We start from the raw sequence: 22,515 nt of genomic DNA on the forward strand, positions 1-22,515 counted from the left end.
AACGGCCACACATATATCAGATCATATACATGAGTGGCGTCGTCGTCGCAGAATGGTAAAGACTTATGTTCCAGATCAGCTTTTAGCTGAGTGGTTTATAAAGTCGCTTCTTCCTGCTATAACAGAAGATGTGGCCAAGGGAGGCGTCGTAACAGAGGAGCAAGTTATTGCTCGTGCCCAGTATTTAGACTTAGTATATACTCAGTCTGGCACGCTCTATGACAAGATACCTGACGCCCCTAGACCGGAATTTTCAATTCCTCCCCCTCCTGGATCAAATAGTGACTCTCATGCCGGCGATGGTGTGATTGGCACTGCAAATGCAAAGTCAACACGGGATTCGTCTAAGAAAACCCGTAAGACTTCGAATCAAAATGCAAATGAAGAACTTCTTGCCTCGGAAGTAAGTGTCGTGTCGGACGACAAGGGCAAACAACTGAAGCAACCAGGAGACAAGAAGAAAAAGAAAGGGAGAAAAGGGAAACCCCCTTCGGGGTGTCATATATGCGATGAGGATCATTGGACAACAGATTGTCCATGCAAAGCTGAGCTTAAAAGATTCTTTAAGAGTCCGAAAACCTCAGCTGTGTTGACTGATCCGTTTCCTAATCCTGGTCAAAATCTGGTTGCTAATCAAAATGCTTCCCGATCCCAAGTGCTTATGTTGTCTACCTCAAAGCAGCAGAATAATGCTTTGACAAGGAATAAAGATTACGGGAATCCATGGCTGTCAAATAACAAGGCTAATGAACAACCTAGTAGTTCGACGACAGCTTTGACCAAAGTTGTGCCACCCATCATTCCTGAACCAATGGTAAAGTTGCCAAAGGGAGTAGTACACAAATCGACATTTAATCCTCGTGCCAAAATAGCACAAAATTATAATATAATAGAGGACCTGGCCCAATCGCCGTCCGCTATGTCGACAATTGAGGTACCGCAAAATTGCCCCTCCCAAGAGCAAACTTTATTATCAGCAATAGGTGGGATTGGCCCAATGGATTCCAATCTTGTGGCCTTTGATCATAAAGGATATGACCCTAAGTTACCAGCTCAACTAGCTTTCCTTATTCAAGTGAAAGCCCTCAACAAAACTGTTCATCGAACAATTATTGATGAGGGGGCATCTACATGTCTTATGTCGATGAGTTGCTGGAAAAATTTAGGCTCACCACCCTTGTCGAAATCGTCAACGACCTTAAAAGCATTTGATGGACGATCATACACTCCCTACGGGATTTTAGGTAACTTGCAAGTTGAACTGGGGGGAAAAAAAGTAGAAGTCGATGTTGAAGTAATTGATGGAAACCTCGATTAAAACATCCTACTAGGAAGGCCCTGGATATATGCCATGGCCGCAGTCGTGTCGACCTACTTCAGGAAGATTGCATTTCCCTTTCAAGGAGGGATTACAGTCGTCGACCAACAAACTTTCCTCCCCGACAGTTCACAAGTTACGGGAAGCATTCCAATGACACATGGAAGCGATCATTCGCTTCAAAATATTGGAGTAGGTCTCCTAAAAGACCCTGCCTTAATGGGTACTTTTTCCCTACCGCCTGCAAGTAATCTGGCGGAGGTGGCCACAGTGGAAACCTACAATATGAAATCTTCTATATCTAATGGATTCGGAAGATTCCTAAACATTTTGTCAGCATGGATCATCGCCCTAATAGAAATACTGTAAATACAGTGGGCTTCGAGGATAGTTCCTATCTCATGTCAACCTCGTTAAAAAATGAAACAAATCCCCTTTCCAAATCTCAAAGGTAAACCTTCATTCCAACCACCGAGTTGAATGCAATGAAGCTTGGGGGGCATGCACCCCGATTTTCATTATTATGCTGGGGGCATGCAAACTTATCATCGAGCAGTTTTAGCACATAGTTCATGCTCGTTAAAAAATAAATGCAAGATCTGAGCAGTTTTAACGCGGTCTTCATGCTCGTTAAAAAATAAATAAAAGCAGTGAGCAATGTTCCCTCCATAGTTTAAGCTCATTTTTATCTAAAAAAAGAACCTATCCCGGTAAATAACCTTTTGAGATCGTAAATCCATCAGCCATAAAAGCCTTGGTCGTGTTTGTGCACCGTCACCTCCACTTTTCATTTGGCCGATCATTCACCTCCATTTGTGTGTTTACCTATTTTGAGGAACAGCTGCGAAGAGTGATTTCACCTAGCCATCCTTGTGACACTGCCGTGATTGGAAAATTCCAATTTGTACCTGGAATCAGTTGCTATCCCTGTTTATCACTCGTTCCTCAAAAGACGAGTCATCTTTGAGCTCTTTTCTGACTCGTAAAATATGAAAAGTTTGCCGAGCTCTGGCCTTCCAGCTCGTTAAAGGGACCGGAAGAGCTATCCCTCTTTTAGACTTTAATCTTTTTGGACCTGAGGGATTATTACACAAAAAGATCGAGCGCTTGTCTTGTTCGGCTCGTTAAAAGTACCGAACACCCATCCCTTCTGTATTGTTTTATACTTTTTCGGACTTAAGGGATTAGATGACGAAAACGGAATTATGGAGTTAACTTTCTGTACCTTTTCAGACTCTCTAAAAATGAAAAGGACCGAGTTTTCCTTGTCGTTAGACTCGTTAAAATGATTAAATAGCGACAAACTTGTCTTTAGACGAGAACGAGTTTCCCTATCGCTAAGCTCGTTAAATCATAGCGATGGGCTTGCCTGAAGGGCAGGTTATAGAACAAGCATATGTTATCCTCCTCAAGCTTGACAAAAATAAAGAGGTACTGGTCAGAAATGACTGGGAAAAAATTGGGAGAACATCAAAGCTTAATGGTAGCAAGTCGCTCTTGAACATGACACTTTTCTTCCGTACCACATCGGGTTGGGTTGTTTCATTCACCGGTCTCATCACCATGGTCTTCGCCAAACCATCCACATTTTGGGGTAATGCTACCGATCCATCGCATCAGTGTCGTTATATGTTCAAGAGAGGTCATTCTGAAAGTGTCAACCGTGTCCCATCCACTGCCATACATTATCCTTCATCCATTCATGATCGCCACCCTGAATCATATGTCACAGTTTGTTTTCACCTCCACTAAAATCATTAGCTCCGTTCCGTGTCATTGATGTGGGATTCATTAAGGCCCTCCTTTGACGGATCGCTTCTTGTCGACTTCAGCTCATTATCCAAGAAGTTGATCTAGGAACAACCCCATCAGTACTTTGAAGCTTGCATGCCTCAATGGCAAGTTTCTCACTTCCGGCGACAGGTATACATCAATGACCTTCGACCAGAAGATTTTGCGTGGCGTTCGACGCCAAGTCCTTTATTCACGCCACGTGAATTGTACTGCAGTACCTTGAGGGTCATTATCATTATCGGTGATTCCTCTCGCGCTTGTTAACGGTTTTTCATCATTGACCGGTAATCAAGCGATGTCTTTCCATGTTCGACTTCAGCGAAATTCTCACATGGATTGACTTGTACTTAGAGTGAAGATCGAACGAGTTTGAAGACCCCGGATCTAGTTTCATCCATCCGGGCTGCGATACATATTCAGGAAATATAAAAGCATTTGTCATGTACATCATTGCAGCAGATGATCATCCTATTCAAAGGATGATAATTTCAGCAGAAAATTATCAGTCTACCATCAGACGATCGTCTGTTCTATGTACCAAAATGTATTTATAAAGCTGAGCATGGGAATGCCCGCCTCAGCTAGATCATGAAAACATAATGAAAAATAATATATTGTATTGTATTGTATTACAGGGCACCTCTCAGCACTTGAATGAACTTCAGACCCTCTGGATAAAGCATTTCACCCGATAAACGACCTCATACTTTAGGGGGCAACTGTTATAGACATTTTTGTGCCTCGCAGCATGGAGCATGAAATGTCAATAATTACAGGGATCCTCAGTCCCTAAACATGTTGTTCTTACCCCTAGAGGAACAAGGTCAGCAAACCACAGCACTTCCTATCAGTTCTCCACCTGAAAACACTCAAAAACAGGCTATTTTTGGATCATGTCAGCTGCTCCACTGAGCATCTGCGCTGAATGTCAACTGCTCCTCCTTGTACCTGCGCTGAAAGTCAAAACCAATGAAGGCTACCTGCGCTGGGCGAGATTGGCCAAGTGGCACAGTCATTCTGCAAGGTGTCAACTGCCCAGGAAGCTTCCAAATTGACACTTGGTTCAAGGAATTCGCCCTATGATGAGTAAGAGGTACTTGATCTCCATGTGGAAGCAAGGATCTCCAAGTGGACTCAAGAACTGAAGTTTAACTGAAGAGGGAGAGGACATAAGGCAGCTTTAGGTCAGTCTCAAGCTGACTCATCCTTTCTCCAAATCTCCTATATATAGAGCTCTTCTATGAGGTCTAGGGAGGCGGGAATTTTGTGCAAAGCAAGGAAGTGCTGTTGGTTTACAGTTAGAGCTATTGGGTGATTGCTTTTATAGAGGAGAAGAGGAGATTTCTTGCTGCTGGGGAGGTGCTGCTGGATTGGAGCCATTTATGGTTGTAACCTTCTCAGAACCTTTTTCTTCTATCAATAAAGCTTTTGATGTTCTCCTATATACTTGTATTGCAATGATGTATTGTTTTTATCTGTATATTTGATCCATTCTAATCCATGCATCAGTTATGAGTACATGTTTCTTGTAGTTTCCCCCTCTTGTTTTTGCAGGATCTTTGTGTAGCTGGGCCGGCAAAGGGAGCAAGGAGCTGGGAACAAGAGGCAAAGAGAGAAGACAGGATCGACAAAAGCGAAAGACATCGGTTGGTCAATCTTTTCTTCCTTCTCTGTACTTTCATAAAGGAAAAATATCAAAGCTTTACTTTCAGTTGTTGCTAAGGAACTATCACCCTTAGAGTAGGGATAGGGTCATTCCGAGTCGGATACTTTTCCCCACAGTGCTCAGTGTTCTTCGTGGTCCCATGAGAATTCCATCAGTGGGGCAACAGGTTTTAAAAATTCAAAATGTTAAATTTTCAGGACCTAAAATTCACTACGCTGCATAATCTGAAAGTGATTAAAGCCCAATCAAAACAGTGGGTAATAGGGTGCTAAATCTACAAATACAGGAATCTGAAAGTCAAAACAGCAATCTAAAATTGCAGCAAGGAATTAAATAACTTTCTATTACAATGAAAATATTACATGTGCAACTACCTTATCTCGATTAAAGACCAGCTCAAAACTTCAACTATCTAACCCCCTAGTGAAGTGCCCTATCTCTTTTATAGAACGAGTGAAGACATGTTACAATAAACCTAGGCAACCAGTGGTGCACCAAACTTGAAGAGAAAAAACTAACCCTAATGCATGCTCATGCATTAGTTAAACCACCTATATTAATACGCCCACTCTCGAACAGGAAGTGCATGCAAGCATGGATGAGAATCTCTCTCATGCATACCTACTTAATCTTATGATTTGCGTCCTCCTAGAATAGAACCTCCCACATGCAATGAGCCCTATCTGCATTGGTGATTGTACCTTCTCAAAAGAGACCATGCATCCAAGCATGTGTGTGCTTCACACACCCTTGGAAGCCTGCTAAACTAGCATGCCCTCATTAGACTCTCTAATGCACACTCACCCAGCAACACATAATTCTGCACAGAAATCTATTGTTGGAATGATCTGCTAATCAAGCCACTATTGAGGGAGAACACATCGGAGCAACAAGTAAAAACTAACACTCCCTCTTTGCAAGGAAGGTGTTCTCCACCAAACCAAGTTTTTCCCTCAACATCTCAAACTTCCCCTTAGCTAAGGGCTTCATCAGAATCCCTGCTAATTGCAAATTTGGCTGAACATAATCAAGATCACTTGCTCCCTTCTCAACTCTATTTCTCCAAAAATGGTACCAAATATCAATGTGCTTGGATGATGATGAAAGAATGGATTCTCAAAGAACTTGATGCAACTCCGATTGTCACAGTTTAAAACAGAGAACTCCAACATCTGATCGGTCAACTCTACTATCAACTTACGAAGCCATATGGCTTTACAACAAGCAAATGAGGTCACCACATATTCTACTTCTATTGAACTGAGTGCAACTACTGCCTTCTTTTTGTTGAACCAGAAAATCATACATGTGCCCAAGCTAAAAGAAAAACCAAAAGTGCTCTTCCTAGAACTTGCATCTCCTTCTCAATTAGAATAAAAGAAACTATGCAATGGTAACTCACCATCTCCCACATACCTCATGCCAATAATTAACTATACTTTCAAGTATCCGAGCACATATTTGGCAACTATCCAATGAATCTTCAAGGTTGAACCATGAGTTGGCTCAAAGTATCAACTATAAAACTTATATCCAGCATAATATTCACAAGATACATCAGGGAACCAATGATCTGCCTAAACAAAGAAGGATTAACCAAATTAGAATATAAATCAAAAAATAGTTTCAGAAGTGGAGCCAAAGGAGTGGCCAAGGGTTTGCAATCAAGTATTTGAAATTCATTTGGGATCTCCATTGTGTACCTCCCTTGCCCAAGGAAGACTTCACCCACACCCTGCCCAACTTCTAGACCCAAAATATAATGCATTAGGCCAATTTCTTTCATATCAAATTTGTTGTCCAACTTCTTGCACCACACAATAAGTTTCTTAGAACTAACTATAAGAATCAAGCCATCTACATACAAAACCAAGACAACGAGAACAAATTTATCATATAAATAATAAGGAGAGGATTTGCGAAAATCATGAGAAACCCAAATTCTAAGTATTTATCAATCCTTGAATACCATGCACATAATGCTTGCTTCAACCCATAAAGGGCCTTCTTCAATCTACATACATGAATATATTACCCATGCACCTCAAAACCCCTTCACTAATTAATGTATACTTCGTATTCAATCACACCATTTAGGAAAGAATTGCTCACACCCAATGGAATAAAGGCCAACCAAAACATGATTTCAAAAATATGATGACCTCGACAAAAGTAAATCTTGCAACTAGAGCAAAAATTTTATCATAGTCAACTTCCTCTTTCCTACAAAATCCTTTGGCTACTAATTTGGCCGTGTACTTCTATGCTCGGAATTATCGTGATAATATTGCCAAAACCAAACTCGGTTATAATATCCGCAATATTTATCGTTATAATTTTCCCTTCTACAATTATCACATTTTTCAGGGCAAGGAATAACTCCCGAACTTGGATGTCATTGCATGAATGAGAACAGAATTATATAATATCAAAGAGCGACCTTTGGGATTCATATTCCAAGGTCGATTTCTATTCTTATTGTTCATATTTCCTTTTGTTTATATATTTACAATTTATTCATCCAATCCCAGAGGATAAAGTGTCTAAGATTCCCCCCCTAATCTAAAGGGGTGTTAGTGAGTCCAAGCATCATTCTAAATCTTTCAAAAGTTTCTCTTCCAAGTGCTTTGATGAAAATGTTTACAATTTTCACATTTGTGGAACAATGTCGTGGATGAATAGTCTTGGCCTATACATGATATTAAATCATATGATACTTTGTGTTGATACATTTTGATGGAATTAGGGATCCTTGGCCCACTTAATTGCAGAAGTATTGTGGATTAGAAGGGGGGTAGAGTTCACTGGTTCCTCTTGCAAGTCTTCAAGAATTTTCTTGAGTTGCACAACCTCCTTGGTTGCTTCTGCAACTGCGAAATATTCTGCCTTTGTTGTAGAATCTGTTGGAAATGATTGTTTGTGTGACCTCCACGAGACAGTGACTGATCCAAGACTCATAAGATATCCTGAAGTAGACACTCCATTTTCATTATCTCCGTCAAAATATGAATCGAAATATCCAATCAAGTTGAAGTCATCCCACCTATGAATATTTGAGTCCAAAGCCTTGAGTTCCTTTCAAGCTCTTTAGAATCATTTTTCATAAGCATGGAAAGGATCCCAATAGCAAATGAAATATCTGGTCTAATAGTGGTGAGGTAGATAAGACCCACAAGTTGTCTATACTTAGTTGCATCCTTAAATTCATTCCCTTCTTTAGATATGAGCTTCATATTTTGTTCCATTGGAGTGGACAACGGATTGCATTGAGCCATGCCAAACTTGTTCAACAAATCTCTAATGTAGTTATTTTGAGAAAGGATTATATACCTTGGATGTTGAGTCACTTCAATGCCCAAGTAGAAGTGAAGGTGTCCCAAATCTATTATCTCGAATGCTTTCTCCAACTCATTTTTTATGGATGCAATATAGTATTCATTGTTCCTTGTTATCAACAAATCATCAACATATACCACAAGATAAATAGAAGTTTTGCCAATTTTCTTGAAAAACAAAGTTAAATCATCAAGATTAAAGTGTTTGACGTTTAATTTCAAAAGATGCTCAATCAACTTTTCATACCAAGCTCACAGTGCTTGTTTTAGGCCATATAAGGATTTGATGAGTTTGCATACTTGATGTTCTTATCCCTTCAAAATAAAACCTTTTGGTTGAGACATGACATTTTCTTTCAAGCCTCCATTCAAGAAAGTAGTCTTCACGTCCAGCTAATGAACTTTCCATCCATTTTGAGCTGCCAAGACAAAGACAGTTCAAATGGTGGCCCATTTTGATATGGGGCGCAAGTCTCTTCATAATTGACACCACCTTCCTGTGCAAATCCTTTTTCCACGAGCCTTGCTTTGTGCTTGTCAAGTGACCCATCTTATTGTACTAGTTCTTGTAGACCCACTTGCATCCAACTGGTTTGGTTCCAAATGGAGGGTCCACCAACTTCAATTTCCCATTCTTTGTGAGAGCATCATACTGCTTCTATGTGTTTCTTTCCATTCATCATGATGAGCAACTTCTTTAAAGGAAATTGGTTCAAAATTAGTAAACAAATTCAATTCACAACCATATGAATCATCCATATCATCAAATGAATTTGATTATCTACATCACCTCCATCTTGTCTAGTGGAACTTATGGCTCATGTCTTTCCAACCTCATCAGGATGAACAATTTAAGTGTTTTAGTGAGCCATTTTAGGGGACCTATTTGAGATGGTCCAGGTTGCTCTATTGATTGAGATGGGGTTGCACCAAGATTTAGCCTTCAAATCCTCTCAATCACATCACTCAAGGGATCTTCCTAATTTGAAGGAATGGACAAAACTTCATGAGGGGGAGACAATGTTTCAGAAGGAGATTCCATAAATTGATCCAAAATAGGGACCTCCCCCCCCCCCCCTTCAATATGTCGAATCTCATTATCAAATTCATAATAAGTTTTTGCATGATGGAATCTATCCAAAAGATCAAGCTAGTGTTCAACAATGTTGTCGATCTTGGAAGATTCAAGGAAAATCACATCTCTAGACAATAAAAACTTCTTATTTACCTCATCGTAACGATATGCTTTGGTGGTATCTAAATACCCTAAGAAAATGCATTTTCAACTCCTTGCATCAAGCTTGCTTCTTTATTCCTTGGGAATCAAGACATAGCAAGTAGAACCAAAGATCCTAAGATTCCTTACCACATTTCATAATTAATCTTTTTCTTTGAGAGCATGAAATGGACATCTATTTTTGACATATATTGCACATAGAACTGCATCATCCCAAAACATCAACTTTACATTTTTGAACATAAGATGGACATCCATTTTTGACATATACTACATAGAGAACTACATCAACCGAAAATATCAACTTTACATTTTTGAACAATTAGAATAGGAATCGACCTTGCAGCGAACCATATTCAAAATAGTCCTATTCATTCTTTCAGCTACACCATTTTGTTAAGGATTGTATGGAACAATAGTTTGATTTTGAATCCCATGTTGGAAGAGATAGTTTTCAAATTAATTAGAAGTATATTATTTTCCATTATTAGTATGAAGGGAGCCAATATGTGATTTTGCATCATTTTCAATCCATGCATGAAAATTTCTTAAAGTTTCAAAAGCTTCTAATTTATTTTTCAACAAATATACCCAACACATCCTGGTGTAATCATCAATAAAAGTCATCATATATCTATTGCCATTTGCAGAAGGAACAAGAATAGGGCCACACAAATCAAAATGAATGAGTGCAAGTTTTCTACATTTTCTGAAAGTAGAATCATGAAATGGTTGTTTGCTATGATTTTGTAGGATACAAGCATTACATTGCTTTAGTTTCCTTAGGAATAGTTGGAAAACCAGAAACACCATTCTTTTTCAACAAACAAAGACTATCATAATTAAGATGTCCAAATATTGCATGCCATAGAAGACTAGATGGCAATGTACCTTCATTACACTAAGAAAGGCATGACAAGTTTTGCGCACAAGCAAATGTTCCTTGCAACTTCAGTAGTGTTTCCTCCTGTATTCCAGTCATGACAATTGTTTTGTCAGATGCTTTCCTTATATCTACGTTTCCATCAACATACGAGTGGAGTTTCCTTGTTGGTGAATGTGAACAAGGGACAACAGGTTTCTCCACAGTTCTGGAAGGTAGAGTACATTAGGCAGACAAAATCAAGAAGTCCAAGCACTTTAAGCATGATGGTTCCAACTCCAGATAGCTTGAGACTTGACTTGTCTGCAAAGTACACTGCTCCATCTACAGTCACTAAGGTCTTCAAATAACTCGTTCCAAAAATTCATATGGCAGGTTGCCCTTGTATCAAGTAGCCATGCATCTTTCCAAGAAGCAAATGAAGTATGAAACAAATCTTCATTTACTCCAATATTGCAATGGACAACAATGTAATGAGCAGATTCAAGTGTTTTACCTTCTATTGTATCTGGTGTTTTACCTTTGTCTTCTTGCGGTCATGCTTGATTCTCTTCCAGTAGTTAGGAAAAGTGCAATATCTTCAAGATAGTCTAGAAGAACCTCAAGTTTGAACAAGTCTGCATGAGGAAGCTAATCATCAACAGACCCTCCATATTCGGCTGACTCCAAATGAAAAAAATGATCTAGCCCTACATTGGTTTGTCCAGGTTTTACAATAACTTCAAAAGAAAACTCCTGAATTGCAGCAATCATCGGCAAATCCTCCCTTCCAACATGGGCTTATTGACTAAGTATTTGAGGGTTGAATGATCTATGAAGAATTTAAAATGACCTCCCAACAGATAATGGTGAAACTTCTGAAGAGAATAGACCATTGCTAAAGCCTCACGATCAATTGTGGTGCAATTGTGCTCAGCAATAGAGAGTTTCAGACTGGTAAAGTATATAGGATGGTCTAGATTGCCTTCTCCAAGTTGCACAAGGATGACACTGAGAGAAATACCAAACACATCAATGTGCAGATGGAATTCCTTGTTCCAATGATGATAGACCAGAATCAGAGCACTTGCTTACTTTTCCTTCAGAGTATCAAAGGAAACATCACACTTAAAGGTCTATATGAAGGGCTCAGTCTTCTTTAGCACCTTCTCCAGTGGTGCAATGATTATTGCATAATTGTGGATGAATCTACAATAATAACTCATACGCTCCAATGTAGATCTCAACTGCTTGATACACATATTGAGAATTATCGCGACTTTGGCAAGATCCACTGATACACCATCCTTACATACGATATGTTCCAGTAAGGTTCCAAAAGGCACGGCAAAAATATATTTCTTCAAATTTAGGGTGATATGTAGCTATCTACATTGGTCAAACATTACTCTCAAGAGACTTGAGTGTTTTTTCAGGAGACTGTAAATTGTCCAATCATCCATATAGACCTTAAGGAACTTATGTATCTACTCACGGAAGGTTGCAATAATAATTCTAGAAAGTAATGTGGGTGCATTTTTAAGACCAAATGGCATCACAAGATAGGCATACGACCCCCATTCAATGGTGAAAGTAGTTTTCTTCTTCTCTTCTTCTGCAATCCTAACTTGATGATATGATGAGAACCCATCTATGAGGGAGTAAGCTTCATGTCCCACAACACTATCTAACACTTCATCGTTGAAGGGAATGGGAAATGGATCTTGAACAAAGGAATTGTTGAGGTTGTGGTAGTCCACAAAGACTCTTATATCATCTAAATCTTTCTTATTCCAAATAACTACGGGGCTAATCCATTCAACATCATCAACAGGAAAAATAAGTCCCGCAGCTAACATCTTGTCAATCTCCTTCTTAACCTTTTCTTTCACTCTTGGGTGCAAACGATAAAGATGATGCTTTATTGGTCTGGCATCAAGTTTTAGAATAATCTTCATCTCTCCCAAATCTCCTTTGATACCCTTTAGCTCCGAAACTGATGCAGGGAACAGATCCTCATATTCCTTAAGCAAATAAAAAATCTCCTTGGTGGTCTTTTCATCCCAATAATCACCAATAGATGCTAGTTTGGGTTTATCTTCAAAACCAATGTTATGCTTGGGCAACTTCAAAGGCTTTAGATGTGGGGCATCCTTCATAGGATCATCCTTAATGCTTCTTTCCCCTTCAAATTCTTTATAGGAGAATTACCTTAACTCTTCTAAATCATCATCCTCAAGTGCCCTATTTATTTTTCTGCAAGCAATTGCTTCTTGAAATCCTGATTTAGGTACAATTCCATGAATTAAAGAGCTAAAATATTCAGCAAGCGGCTTCCCAATAGGGAAAAAAACCTACTTGATTGCCCTCAGCAGTCCGTGCATCTTCATTCAAAAAGTTGAAATCGCTATAAAATCAAGACACTAATACATCCTAGTTTGTTGTCTACCTCTTCATATCTTCCTTCAAGAACCATGCTTGAGGGAGTGCGCCCAAAGTATGGATGAATTGATGTACCCATATCTCAGTAGGAAATCCAGCCTTCTTCCAAACAAAACTATAGGTTTGAACATGCTTCTGCAGACTAGTATGACCTTGAAAAATAGGAATTTCATTCATTCCCCGCTCAAATACAGTGAATTGACATAGCATAGTGGATTTAACTGAGTCCAAAGTTTGGAACTAGTTGCGGTGAGCTCCGCACCACTAGGCAGGAGTAGCTTGTAAGGCAACATCCATTAGAGGAAGCCTTGGACTTTCTTCAATATTCAATTAAACTTCATCAATAAAATCAATTACAAGACTAATATCATTAAAAATTTGGGTAGTACCTTACCTCGGTGCTTCTTGAAATCCTGATTCAGGTATAATTCCATGACTTAACGAGCTAAAAGATTCACCAAGCAGCTTCCTAGTAGGGAACAAGACCCACTTGATTTCCTTTAGGGCTTCAGCAATCCGTGCATCTTTGTCTGAAAAGTTGAAATCGCTACAAAATCGAGACACTAATACATCCCATTTTGTTGTTTGCCTCTTCATTTCTTCATTTAGGAACCATTCTTGAGGGAGAGCGCCCAAAGTATTGATGAATTGATGTACCCATAGCTTAGTAAGAAATGCAACCTTCTTCCAAATAGCACTATAGGTTTGAACATGCTTAAGCACTATAGGTTTGAACATGCTTCTGCGGACCAGTATGACCTTGAAAAATAGGAATTGCTTTCATTCCCTGCTTAGATACAGTGAATTGACATAGCATTGTGGATTTAATTAAATCCCAAGTTTGGAACTGGTGTCGGTGAGCTCCCCACCACCAGGCAAGAGTAGCTTGTAAGGCATCATCCATTAGAGGAAGCTTTTGACTTTCTTCAATATTCAGTTCAACTTCTTTGATAAAATAAGTTGCCGGACTAATACCGTTAAAAGTAGGGTAGTACCTTACCTTGTACCATCCATCGAGTACATCAGATGGTTGTGCATCATTTAGAATATACTCGTGATCCCTCGCTGCCACTCTTCCAACGCAACCTTTGCACCGACTTCAAGTTGTTGAACACTACTCCAACTGAAAGAGCCATCTGCTGTAGGATTGATATAATCCTCCCTCTTCCCTGCAATTAGTTGATAAAGTTGAGCCAAAGCATTAGTTTATTTTGCATCATTGATGAGCTCAGTGAATCTAGGACCTTGATAAGGATCCAAACGCTAAATATCCGAACTCCATCTACCTCAAAAGTCATAGTCTCTCACTTTAAATCAATGATGGCATAATTCTCAAAAGCCCAATCAACTCCTCATAATGTTGGATATGGGTCTTTATCCCCAATAATGTCGTTGACTTCAAAATTAGTATAGATCTTCACTCCAACAATGTCGACTTCTATGTCTTCTAGAAAACCAATACAAAGAATGCAGTATTTATTCACCATTCATAGCTAGATCAGAGAAAACATCAACTTGGGTCTTCCCAGCGCCTCCCAAGTCTTCCTTGGTAAACTCTTCATACCAAATCCTATATCCAACATAGTATCTTTAATTTCGTATCCCGCAATCTAAACATTAGTACCAAATTCTCTTCCATTTTTGGGCTTGTTGCGGCGAACTCATCTATCGTTTCGTTCTAGTAAATTCACGGAAATGGGACGCTCTGAAAGCTCCTCATCTTTTACAACGCTTTTTAGTTTCTTCCACAATTGACCAGACAATTGCTCATTGCAACTAACTAGACCACTACTCGTCATTGAAAATATGCAAGAACAATTTGAACCACTCCATGAAAGGTTGTGTTGTTCCTTGAGAGAACTGAGGACTATTTGCTTGTCTTTTCTCCTGATCTATGATTTTAGGAATATAAGAAGAGATTCACTATTTAAAAATCTCAACAACATCCTTATAATATTCCTTTTGTTGGTAGGGATCATACGGTTTTCTTGGGAGTGCGGATTTTGTTATAACAGGTTATTCAGGCACGTCTTTGTCAGCTCCAATCCACCTACCTCCTCTGGTAATGATATTAATATTAAGCTGCAGAAGTGCTTTTGGCTTTCTTGGTTCTCCATTGATCAAGTTAGCCCCCCTTTGCCTGTTTCACTCCTCCCAATAGGCAATCAACTCATGGCAGTCTCCTGTTGCATGGGCATTAACTCGGGAATATTAACACCAAGGTCTTCTTGGTAATGGATAGTCTCGAGCTACATGGCCTTCCTAGTCACAGTTATAACAGTGGACAAAACCTCTTCCCCTAGCCCTTTCTTTGTATCCTCCTCCTCCTCTTCTGCAGGGGGACTCGTTCACCTAAAAAGAGGTACAATCTAGTCGATCAGCCAGAGCATCCAAGGCTCTGCATTGGTCTGTATGGTCAGTGGAAAACCCATAAAACTCGCAAAACATATTATTAGGGACATTTTGTAGAAATTTACATGGTAAGTTCCTTAGATTGAACACCAAAGGACACTGCTCACAAACATATCACAAATCAGTAGACTAGTATTCTTGACATGGTTAAAACCCTCAAAGAGGGAAACAATGCACGACCTGAGCCAACGTGGCCACTTCAGGCAATATTATTAATAAAAAGAAAGTAAATTTACATAAGCTTCTCTCATAAACGGTCACTGGACAAATGACCCTCCATGCTCTTTAAATAGAGATCATGGACCAATCGGGTGTTAAGCCATGGATCAAGTATCGATAATACCAAGGAGAGAATGAACCGTTGGATCACTTCATGTCTAGAACATATAGTGACTGTCGGATTGTAAGTTACAAAAAGTACATACTAAAGAAACACACTTTACGTAACCATACACTAGACCATGTTATACTTAATTATTTCCTATGTGTCGGAATATCCTAACACAGTTGAATATTTTTGTAATATAAGATGGAGTTGAGGAGAATGGCCATAGGTATGACAAATTTCACAATACTCGTCAGAAGACATACCTTGTTGATTTGGAAATGCATAGTACTGGGTATTTCCTTGAAAAGGAACACTTGTTGAGACTTACACAACTCCTCCAGAAGAACCTGCATGAGGAGGGGGTCCTAGCAATACATTGGAAGGTCCCACAACTCGTAACCTCAAGCACTCGATAGCATGATGCCCCTTAGTATGAAAAATTGCACACCAAACTTGCGGTTGACTGGGTTTGGCAGTGTTCATGTCCTTGGGCCTTGTTGTCGCACAAAGTGTCTAGGCATCGCGACAACGCTCAAAGTAAGGGTTTTCACTCTAATCCTTATTCACTCTGTTTAGACTCTCTCCTAGACAAGTCAAGGGAGGTAATCCCTAGGGGTAAATGGATGGAGGAAACTTGTGGAACACAGGCTCTAGGAGACTTAAGATTGAATAGCTTAATGAAAATGAGATAAGTTCTGATTAACTGAGATGAATAAGACACAACCACAAGATAGAAATGATTTTTAGACCAGTGCCTTATATATTCAATTAACCATGAACCTACTTGAAGAAAAACAATCAAGTTATTAAGAAGAAACATGCAAAATAGTATAGCAATTAAATTTCGAAAGATCTAAATACCATGAAGAACCATGAAATTCAAATGCTAAGAAATTCACAATCCTAGAATTTAAATGATTTTTATTTAATGACCCAGATCTAGAAAAGTCTATCGTTCTCCTATATTCAATCTTTAGAGACGATTTAAAAGATATTAAGCATGTTTGACTATAGAGAAATTAAATTGTCAATACCAAAAAATTCTCCTTTAAATTTTACCTTTAACACAAAAAGACACCAAGAAGGAACTTTAGATTAACAATTTCATTATTCCTTAGGCAATTTTTATTGTGTTAAATTTAATGTGGTAAATGATCAATTAAATTTCTTAATGTGACAAAATGTAAAAAAAAAGACTTAATGAATTAAATTTTTAATGGGCCAAGAGCAGAGAAGAAGATGAGGGATGTGAGGAAGGTTATGCAGTGTTTTGAAGGGATACAAAGGCAGCGATGATGAAGGACAAGGTATTTGCAGCGATAAGAGGGTTTAGGGAGCGACAAAAAATGGGAAAAACGCAGTAGAGAGGAGTTGTGGATGAGAGGGAAGAGCTTGGAAAAAAACTGCGAAAAAACTTAATGGTTAGAAACTGAAAAATGAAGGAAGAAAAACATAGCAAGAGAAAAGAAGGCTGCCTGAGGAAGAAAGAAAAAGAAAAACACAGGAAGCAAAGGAAAACGCAGCGTAAAATAAGTCAAAAAAATTGCAGAGAGAGGTGAAGAATCGCAACAGAAAATGGTAGCCAGAAAACCTTAAAAATTTCCCATAAATTTTGATTAAAATGATATATTCTTATGTTTCAGATTTGTCCTAAAAAATTTGCAGATTTAAAATTTTAAAACCTCGAACTGTAAAAAAATTGAATAATGCCCTTGCAAAATGATTATAAGGCTACATCTTACCCTCAAGGGCCTAGATCTGGCTTATAAAAATTCTCTTTCAGATCTGCAGTTGCATGGCAACAAGAAAACACCCAAACGATATATACAATGATGAAATTAAAAACCTAGAAAAAAACCAACATCAGAAAAATACAATATTTACAAACTAAAGGCTCTAAGTAGTCAGATCTATCATTATGCTCCCAAAAAAAAATAAAAAAATTAAAGGAGATGCTAACTCAAAACCCTCATGCATCAATAAAACAAAAAATCTTATGATAAGCCCGAGATTAATTTAGCTGGGCTCTTCCGAAAATACGGATCGGGAGTTGGTTGGTCCAACTGAAAACTTCCCCGAATGCCCCATGATCTAAATCAATATTTCCCTGCAAAACTCAATCTAGCCATTAAAAATAGAGCGAGAAAATAATAATAAAACTTAGACAAATAGAAATACCTTCTATTACGTTCAAAATTTAGATCATTATTCAAACCCATGTGACTGAGCAAGATACCTATGCTCAAATCACTCTTCAGAAGCTATCATCAATGGCTTTAGAAAAAATTATGCATGAAAATAAAACATCTTACAGTATTCCCATAAAGAGAACACTAGCAGAAATTAACCCCAAAGTCTTTCTTTATTATACAGAAAAAAGATTACACAAGAGCTTCTTGCTAGGCACACAACTCAAATATCGGACAGATCGACTGACAAATGACCTCCTATTTAAAGATAAATCCTCCAACGACTAGTTCGAGTGATCCTTGTCAAAGTAATCTCAACCGTTGATGAAGATCAAAATTTCTTTTAATCTCATTCGCAAAAATATTTTATTTTTGAAGAGAATCGAATTTTTCACTTAAATGCATTTTCATTAACTCAAAAACTAAATTTTTGAGTTAATTTCCCCAAAATTTGACTTTGACTTAACCCCCAGGGATCAAAGGTTTAAAATTTGTCAAAATAATTAATTTACCTTAGTCCCGATACCTTTTAAATTTAATTTTTAGGACCAACGAATTTTGCTTTTGGAGAATTTAAATTTACCTAAGACCTAGAAATAATTAAATTTTAGGCTTAGGCTTTTAATTAATTTTTGACCATAAAATTTAATTAATTAACCTATGAGGGGATAAATTATTTTTCCAACCCTCAAGACACTTTACATCATGATTTTCATATTTTTACATTATAAGGGGGAAAACCCATTTGTAATAGACCCTCACAAATTACCCACTTTTGCGACACAAATATAATCCAACAGACCAAGTAATCTGTGATAAAATAATCTAACCAAATAGTTAGGATTATTCTCAAATTAGTTTTACATAGACTCGATCTAGAACATTAGGGCTCGCCTAAAATCCTAGCGACAAAATCCATTCCAACTTTGGGGTAAGACTGGAGGGGAAAACGTTGCCGACCATCTAAGAATGGATCGGTGAGACAAAAAACCTCCCAAAATGGAGATCGTCAATAGAAAGGTAGGTTTACCTAGGTTGTTACATACATGACACGGTTCTGCTGAGATTATTTGCATCATATACATGCAGAATGGGTTTACATTATAACATGATGATCAAGTTGATGGTGATAGTTGAACGACACTGACACATCGATTAGGCGATATCCCTTTTGCAAAAAAGGGGGTGTACTGCTATGGGGTCGTTGACACGGAGTGGTCAACATGCCTTTCAGTTAAATCAACAATTTGATCTTGCAAACCAATTATAGCAGGACTGCCAGAAGCAGCACTTGCTCTAAAGTCATTAGGATATCCTGCCATCACTTCAATCTTCATAGCTTGTTGCAATGCATCCTATATAGTATCAATTTTCTATTACGTTAGAGGGATCTTGGTCAATGGATACAATGTTTTGATAAACCATTCCTTCTGATGGTCTGGATGAATCGGATAAGTCAGCTTCCCAACAACATCTTTGAATTGTTGCATACATTCCCATCTAGTCTCACCTTCTCGTTGCTTAATATCCCACAACTCAGCCAAGCCCTACTACTCAGACTATGGCAGCTTAAAATCCTTTATGAATTTTTGTCTAACTGTATCCAAAGTTGGAATTTGAACTATTGTTGACCATTTAAAAAACCACTGAAGAGCTCTATGTCTCAATGTGGTCTAAAAATCACTCACTTTAGAGTCATCTAGAGTCTGTCTAGATCTCCATATAGCTTCACATAAGTAACAGTGTTGCTTTGCGTCCTCATCTCCTCGGCTTGAAAACTCAAGACACCGAGTAAATGATCCAGCTATATTTCCATCCATTGGAGTATCTTCAGGTGAAATTAAGATAAATCCTCCCAAACCAAGTTGCGAATAATTTGCAAAATGTGATTGACTACTGCTACCAGAACTATCAACCAAATACACCTTATGAATGTCATGGAATTTCAGAGTCTTAACTAACTTGGAAATGAAACTTACAAGGTTTTGATAGGGTACAAGGGGAAGGGCAGGGAGAGAGCCAACCAAGCTGCTACCTTGCAGACTACTACCTTTCGGGGAAGAATCACCCTCATCGAACAATCTTCTCATAACAAAATGCATTTCCTCATTTGCAAGAGTATTTAGATCAGACATCGAGATCCTCTGATCTGGTGTTTTTCGAAGGTCAGGTTCCATTTGATTCCTGATGGGCCTTACTATTCTTACTATGGTTTCCTAACTCATCTCCCTGAGCTCCCTCTCTTACGCTAGAGCTTGATCCTTCTACTACTTCATTCCATAATTTCAAGCTACTCATCTCTTCTCTCTACAACTCTAGACTGCTCAACACTTCCCCTATCTACTGCAACTCCCTTCGCCTTCTAATCTCACATAACTTTCGTTCCCTCCATTCATCAAATATTCGTGCCATCCTAATCACTCTAAAATCTTGTGCTTTTTGCAACTCTTTCCCCACCCCTGATACGAGGGTTTTATGCTGCCACATTAGATTGAGGAAACGACAACAATCTTTCCTCTACCATGAGAACTTTAATCCACAAAGGGATCTCCTTTAGCAACCATCCTCTTAACCTGTATTTGAATACCACTTCCGCTTTGGAAAACGACTGGTTATTCTCTGCAACAAAGTCAATGATATCCTTCTAATATAGCTTGTACCCAAAAACAGATGGGAATGGTAAGTTCGCGATCCAACCTATGTAAATTTGTTAGATCATTGTAGTCCAAGTTCTAAAGATCCAACCAAAACCCCCAACACCCAAGGAATGTTGCAACCTACTTAATCAATGATACAATTCTTCAGGGAATATGCACCAAAAGATCTCGTATTGATCACAGGCAAGTTTGACAAATAAGATCTCGTAACGGACCTAATATAGGTTTTTTTGTCATAGTTGTGTTTATTGATAAATGAAGGAATCGACCTTCTCTTCCCACCATTCTCAGACACTACTCTTGATGATCATAGTCACCATTATCTAAAACCTCAATTAATCTTCAGGTCTCGACAATGGAACCATTTGTTGGCAAGAAATTTTACTGTAGAGACCAAGGGCTCTACGGCAGGGTGCCAACAAAGAGCCTGTTGTAGTCTAGCATAACATCGGCATATTCAATCTTTGGTAAGAGAAGAAAGTCTCACCCGAGGCATGCCGAGACCTATGTGTGATGATTAGGGTTTAGATGGTGACAGGATAGATTAAATCAATCAAAACATACATACCATCATTAACATTCATAGATCAATTAAAGAACTTTTTGCATAAGAGATAAATAGACACATCACACAAAACTTAACATTGGATCTCAAAATTTTACATTCAAGCTCCGAAGGGGACAATTCACAAGGTTTTGGTAATCATGCTCATGGCAATCATACTCTTGGCAGAGACAGCAACGGTTTACTCTGTTTCTGCACGTAATTGGGAGCTATCTCTAAGAATTAATAGTAGCATTAAGGTGAGTCAACATTGGGTATGCATCAAGGGAGAAATGAGTGTTCCTTGTGGTGAAAGTGCCAAGCCAACAAGGGAATTGAAGATAAGGAGGAAGTTTGCACCTCCTAAGGAGCTTCGAGAAGTCAAGGAAATTGCGCTACATCAAAATTTTGTAAATAGTCTGCTCGCTGCAGGGTATTGGCTCGTGAGGATCTCTCTTCCTCCAAACTATTGGCATTTCGAGGAGACTTTCAAGGAGTCGTTTGAGCCGCAGTACACGCAGAGGAAATTGGAATGCAAGTTTGGATTCAGAACTACTCTGTTCCTTTGGCTTGTACATTCTATCTCAGAAATGAATGGCATCCACGTTAATTAGATTTTGTTTCTAGTATCTTTTTTGGGGTCATGTTTATATCAGCTCTTGGAAGCTGAAGTTCAAATCTGTCAGTGAGCAGCAAAGAATACCTGTCAGCGCCTTCTACATGCCTCATAAGCTGGTCTTAAGGAGTTTTTGGAATCTAAAAAAGTTGAACTTGCACTACTGGTCAAGCCTGTCTTTTGGTCAACCAATTTTTGTGTTGAAACTCTGATGTAAAATTTCTTTGACTTAATAGAATGGCGAGCTTTAAACAAAACAAAAACAATGAATCTCAAAATTTTAAAGTAGGCACATAAACACAGTCACTTTTTGAATGGATGTGATTATTTATCTCTTGTGCAAAAGGCTATTTAATTGATCTATGAATGGTAATGAAAGTGATGTATGTTTTAATTGATTTAATCTATCATGTCACCATCTAAACCCTAATAATCACACATAAGTCTTGGCACGCCTCGAGTGAGACTTTCTTCCCTTATGTTGGTATTATGCTAGACTACAACGGGCTCTTTGTTGGCACCCCACAGTAGAACCCTGGGTCTCTATAGTAAAATTTCTCACCAACAAATGGTTTTGTTGTTGAGACTTGAAGATTAATTAGGGTTTTAGATAATGGTGACTAGGATCATCAAAAACAGTATTCGAGAATGGTGGGAAGAGAAGTTTGATGCCTTCATTTATCAATAGGCACAGCTAAGGCATAAAAACCTAGATTGGGTTTGTGACGATATCTTACTTTCCAAGCCTGCCTACGAACAATACAAAATCTTTTGGTACAAATTCCCTAAAAAATTGTATCATTAGTTAAGCAGGTTGCAACATTCCTTGGGTGTTGGGAGTTTTGGTCGAATCTTTAGAACTTGGACTACAACTGATCTGGCAGCTTTACTTGGGTGGGAACGTGAACATACCATGGCCATTGACTTTTGGGTACAAGCTACATTGGAAAGATATATCATTGAGTTTGCTACAGAGAATCACCAATCGTTTTCCAAAGCAAAAGTGGTATTCAAATACGGGTTAATGTCGAAAAGCGTAACTAGGTTTAGTCTTCATAATGACATGTAATTATGATTTTATGTAAAAAAATGTAAATAAGAAAAACGTAATTATT

Source organism: Pinus tabuliformis, chromosome 9, assembly GCF_031772625.1.
Source record: "Pinus tabuliformis cultivar Carrire ecotype Pingquan chromosome 9, CPIR1, whole genome shotgun sequence".
Lineage (NCBI taxonomy): Eukaryota > Viridiplantae > Streptophyta > Pinopsida > Pinales > Pinaceae > Pinus > Pinus tabuliformis.